Source organism: Lipotes vexillifer, unplaced genomic scaffold (genome assembly GCF_000442215.2).
Source record: "Lipotes vexillifer unplaced genomic scaffold, Lipotes_vexillifer_v1.1 scaffold387, whole genome shotgun sequence".
In the NCBI taxonomy this organism is placed as follows: Eukaryota; Metazoa; Chordata; class Mammalia; order Artiodactyla; family Lipotidae; genus Lipotes; species Lipotes vexillifer.
The window spans coordinates 4,237,650-4,243,696 of record NW_006795399.1 but is presented as its reverse complement, the minus strand read 5'-3'; the positions used below and the strand labels follow the sequence as shown (position 1 = coordinate 4,243,696).

General features: G+C 38.5%; 1 pseudogene across 1 annotated transcript; it reads left to right on the top strand.

Moving 5' to 3' along the window:
- Positions 1–4,823: 4,823 nt before the first annotated feature.
- LOC103071986 (olfactory receptor 9K2-like) lies at positions 4,824–5,797 on the top strand (annotated as a pseudogene). Its single transcript, XR_457118.1, has one exon. The product of XR_457118.1 is annotated as an olfactory receptor 9K2-like (transcript).
- Positions 5,798–6,047: the final 250 nt, after the last annotated feature.

Below are 6,047 nucleotides of genomic sequence, written 5' to 3'. Positions count from 1 at the left end.
GTGTGGAAGCGGTGTTATCATAGGGACGTGCTGCCACCACATGGTATTTTCGGTTGTCCACATTCACTCGTTTCGAAAATTTCTGATTTGATATTACATTTTAATACTGGTTTCTCCTAAAGGAATACAGATATTTGCTTAGCATTTGGAAGCTTTGGGATGCAATACTCTACAGCTGAGCTTGTTTCTACTGACTGACCCTATAAGTAATCACGTACCACATCTATACACATAATTTTTTTTGATGAAAAAGATGAATCCATTTTATGAAGTTATGAGATTTAAAGTCAGTTATTTCTTAAACTTAGAATAAAAGGTATTTCTGTCATACACAAAAGCCAATTTTTTCCTGAGTAGTTTTTAGAAAATACATTTTTCAGTACCATGCACACATGTCCCATTATATAGAGAGCTTTGCTAGCACAGCGCCTTACTGCTAGTGAGCACTCAGTCAGGATTTATTGAATGAACAATAATGAACAGTTTCAGTATGTACCTCTTTTATGTTGTCATAAGTACTTTACAAATATTGCTTTAAAAATATAGGTACTAAAGTATAGATCTAAGCACTTTGGAAATATTTGGAAATGTATATGCTCGTGTCACTTTTATATTGTACCTCTCTTCTTCAAAGTCTAATGAAGCTGAAGTGGAGCTCTGGAGAAGATAGAACGGTGTAGCTGTTCATTCAAGTCTGGAGCCTGATCCTTGGAGCTCCAATTCCCATTCAGAGGAAAAGACACCTCTGATGTTCTCCTCTGTATAAAGTCACTGTGTCTTAAAAAAACATGCATCTTGAGCAAAATTCACTGTTTTTAGTCAACAGCAACTGGTTGATATGTGTGGGGAGATTTTTGAGTTTGGAAGAGCTGCTGGCCACTTAATGGTTCATCCAAGCATGTGGTGAAATTACTCTTCCAAACTATAAGACAAAAAGAGAAGTAAGCAGTAAGCTGGAGTGTAAGATTAGGTCAGCAGGTAGAATTTGGGATTGGCTGATGTCAACTTATTGTGACCGGTATCACACGTGGGTTAGCAGCTAGAGAGAAAGGAAAAAAGTGATTTCATGTGTCATTCAAGGACCAGGGAGTCAGGACAGAGAGTAAGACTGTGCTCATTACTTTTTGCTGAGACAACCTCTCATTATCTCTATTTCAATTTTTAAAACAACTAAAACACTTCACCGCTGTGGAAAGTACTGAAAACAGTGTAATACATGGCCATCTAGGAACTTTCTCAATTTAGCAAATTTAACATTTTCTGTTTTTGCTTCAAAGCTCTCTGTTTGTTTGTTTGTTTGTTTGATTTTTGTGGTACTCGGGCCTCTCACTGTTGTGGCCTCTCCCGTTGCGGAGCACAGGCTCCGGACGCGCAGGCTTAGCGGCCACGGCTCATGGTCCTAGCCGCTCCGCAGCATGTGGGATCTTCCCGGACCGGGGCACGAACCCATGTCCCCTGCATCGACAGGCGGACTCTCAACCACTGCGCCACCAGGGAAGCCCCACATGTAGATGTATTTTTGATGTATTTGTGGGGAGGAAGGTGATCTCCACATCTTACTCCTCTGCCATCTTGAAGGTCCCTCAGGTATCTTTATGTTAATGAGCTCTCCTAGAATCTCTGTGAAAACAAAGCTGGATTTATAGTGATTTAACAGGTGTACACCTCTTAAATTAATTAACAGATCTTCATAAACCTTTAAGGAGGCATTACCAAGCAATCTTGAAGTATTTCTGTTCAAAAATTATTTCAATGAGCACCTAGAAGGTAGCCAAGAACATTTTCTATATGATTAAAATATATTTTTCTTGAATTTCAAAATGTGCTGTGCCACGAGTGAAATATTATCAAGATGAAAGTAAAGCCCGATAATTCATATTTCATTGCTTTAAGGAAGATCATGGTTAAATCAGACTGGGCATATGGTAAGTGATGTTTAAAATAGTACTAATGATGTATATTCTATGATCTCTTTCTTTCTCTCTTGTTCCACTTCTTAGAAGAATTCAAAATTATAAAACTCCTCCATTGTCTCTATTTTTATTATTTCTTGCCTAATATGGACTCTTTGTAATTCTATGAAGAGAGGTGAATCTTTTCTTAGTCTATATCCTATACTTTTGTACAAAAGCAATATAAATGATATTACTCTATTACATTATCCCAGGTTAGGTTATCCTTGAAATATTAATATGTTACTTTTATTGATATAGCATCAAAAAGTAACATTTGACTTTTTGGCTTAAGAACAAAATTTCTTCTCCTTCTCCATCTTCTGCTCCTTATTCTTCCTCTTCTCCTCCTCCTCCTTTTTAAATAGGAGCAAAGTGCAAGGCCTATTAATTTTGTGTCTCTTTGCAGAAAGAAGTTTTGTGAAATGATCTTAGCATGTTTCAGAAGTGCTTTCTATTCTAAATCTTCTTTTCCTGATTGCAAACCAACACATGATGGCTGAAACTGCTCCCTTCAGCTTTATGCCTAAAAAGAGTCATTCTATTAGTTCTAGAATAAAAGATAATTGTCTTCATGTATGTTAACTTGTAAACTTAATTCATTCCCTCATCCCCTAATAAAACCAAACTGCTATACAATTATTTGAACGGATTTCAAATATGTAGCAGAGCAGTGGAGTGAGGATGGAGACTGAGAATAGTATTATTATTTTGTTCCCCCCTTGATCTGAATTTATATGAATTAACTTTACGTCCTTTTTGGGGGGGGGCGCGCAGTGCATGGCCTGTGAGATCTTAGTTCCCCGACCAGGGATCAAACCCAGGCTCTCGGCAGTGAAAGCGGGGAGTCTTAACCACTGGACTGCCAGGGAATTCCCTCGTGTCCTTTTCTGAGAAAGTTATTGGGAGAAACAAGTGAAAGAAGCAGAGAAGATCATGAAGGCTTTAGGATCCAAGGGATTTTTGCAGACCAGAGAAAAACAAAAAAATAAAAGCTCTTACAATTGAGGGAATTTTGAGAGTCAAAAAGAAACTCAGCATACTCTCTAATTTTGATTGTTACTATATCATTCATTTTAATTTGGTAAAGACATTTTGTGGATCGTTTGCTGGTTTTCATTATCCATACCACTCTCTGGAAGGATAAATGACATTTGGTTTAAATGCCATCTAGAAGAAAAGATGTGTAAGATTATCCTTAATTGCTAGACAACTTAATTGACAATGAATGTGTTGTTTCATAGAGAAATAATAGAAACCTTTCAAATTAACCAAAGTTGTCTTGGTTACTTAACAGGTCACCCAAATTCAAACAGGTTAATTTGGATGCTCCTGGGAAATCAATATTTATTTGTTCTTAAAACTACTGAGCTCTAACCATCATATTAAGAGTTCAGTAAAATTTGCTATCTAATCTAATATATTCTTTTACACAGTTAACATTTTTGATTGGTTCCTTATAATGAAACTTCAATTTTTTTTCTCTTATTTAGAAAAGTTTGAGATGACATGGATGTCTTGACAGATTTATGTAGAGAAAACTAGGATCAATAAACATCACAGGGGCTTCCCTGGTGGCGCAGTGGTTGAAAGTCTACCTGCCGATGCAGGGGACACGGGTTCGTGCCCTGGTCCGGGAAGATCCCACATGCCGCGGAGCGGCTAGGCCTGTGAGGCATGGCCGCTGAGCCTGCGCGTCCGGAGCCTGTGCTCCGCAATGGGAGAGGCCACAACAGTGAGAGACCCGCGTACCGCAAAAAAAATAATAAATTAAATAAATAAATAAACATCACAGGATAAAAAATATAAAGGTATCACTCACATTTTGTTTTTGCACTTAAATAAAATTAGACTGGTTCCAGAAGTTGAAGACTGATTTCATTTTAAAAGATCTCTAAGTATGACAGTTAGTTATTTAGTAATGTACTTGCAGTTGTAAGAGCTCTTTTTGGTAGAAAGTTCATATTATCTTGGAATGTACTTTTAGCTTCCTTTTCCTTCATTTATTTTTTATTACTGAATTGAAGCAAAGTATTACAGATAAAGATGAATATTAAATGATAAATTGAAATTTAAGTAAGTGTCTTTTTCTTAGTACAAGTTTATCAGATTTTAATATTTTGAAATCACAGATGACATCTCACAAAACATCTCATTTGACAAGGTAGGGAGATATAAATAAGTGTCAAGTTATGTTGTGTTGTAATTAACCCTAGACTTGAATTCAAAATATTTCATCTTGAGTCCAAATTCCATTTTTAACCAGGTGTGTTACCTCAGGCAAGTCAAACTATCTCTCATTTTCCTTTGGCCATGTGTGTAAGCTTAATGGGATAATGGATATGAAAGTATTATGTCAACTATAAAGTCTTTTTATTTATTTATTTTAAATTTTTTATTTATTTATTTTTGGCTGCGCTGGGTCTTTGATGCTGTGCGTGGGCTTTCTTTACTTGCGGCAAGTGGGGGCTACTCTCCTTTGCGGTGCGCAGGCTTCTTATTGCAGTGGTTTCTCTTGTTGCAGAGCATGGGCTCTAGGCACACGGGCTTCAGTAGTTGTGGCACGAGGGCTTCAGTAGTTGTGGCTCATGGGCTCTAGAGTGCAGGCTCAGTAGTTGTGGCTCGCGGGCTCTACAGTGTAGGCTCAGTAGTCGCGGCGCACAGACTTAGTCGCTCTGTGGCATGTGGGATCTTCCCAGCCCAGGGCTCGAACTAGTGTTTCCTGAACCAGCAGGCGGATTCTTAACCACTGCGCCACCAGGGAAGCCCCTAGAAAGTCTTCTTAAATGTGAAGTGTTATTTGTGAGAGTAGAGAAAGAGCAGAAACTTTACTTGTTGACTTTCTCTTATGCCTTTAAGCAGAAGTTTGCCATGGGTGATAAGGGAGGAGACAACCATTCGGAAGTGACTGACTTCATTCTTGCAGCATCAGGGTCCGTCCAGAGTTCCACAGTCTCCTCTTCCTGCTATTCCTGATCGTTTATGGGATGGTCCTTCTGGGAAACCTTAGTATGATTGGCATCATTGTGACTGATCCCCAGCTAAACACACCAATGTATTTCTTCCTAGGCAATCTCTCCAACACTGACCTCTCCTACTCCACTGTTATTGTACCCAGAGCCATGGTCAACATCCTGTCTCAGAAAAAGACCATATCCTTTGCAGGTTGTGTGGCTCAGCTCTTTCTTTATGCACTTTTCATGGTAACAGAGGCCTTTGTCTTGGCAGCCATGGCCTATGACCATTTCATTGCTATCTGCAACCTGCTCCTCTATACTGTCCACATGTCAAGAAGTCTCTGTATCCAGTTGGTGGCTGGTTCTTATCTCCATGGCTGCGTCAGTTCCATTCTTCAAATCAGTGTAACATTCTCAAATGTCCTTCTGTGCCTCTCGAGTCATTGATCACTTCTACTATGATTCAAACCCGATTGAGAAGATCTCCTGTTCCAATGTCTTTATCAATAAGATGGTGTCACTTGGTTTGGCTATCCTCTTTATTTGCCCACAATAGTTGTCACTGTAGTATCTTACATGATATTGTGTCCACAGTTTTAAAGATCTGCTCCAGCGAAGGAAGGTGGAAAGGCTTCTCCACTTGCAGCTCCCATCTGGGGGTTGTAAGTTTGCTCTATGGGGCTGTCTCCTTTGTCTACCTCACACCGCCAAATAACCCAGAACTTCGTAAAGTGGCTTCAGTATGTTACATTTTATTCACACCTATGCTGAACCCTTTACTCTACTCTCTAAGAAATAAAGATGTTAAAGATGCCATGAGAAAAGTCGTATGGAAGAAAAAAGTTTTACTCTAAATATATTTCCACTTGACTTACTGTTTCTTGCATCATTTGATTTTGTCCTCCGAATCTCCTAGACTTATGCATCTAAAGCTCAGGTTTTAAAAACAATAAAAGCAAAACCAAAAACCCTAACTGTTTTATTCAACAGCATTAATAATATCCTATAAAGAATGCTACAAATTCACTTTTCACTATTTACTTTTCATTTTTCCTCAAGGCAATGTTAAATCTGAAAGTTCTGGACACCCATGAAAATTTGCTGTATTTCTAAAGAGATATATTTCTCACTCTCCAGG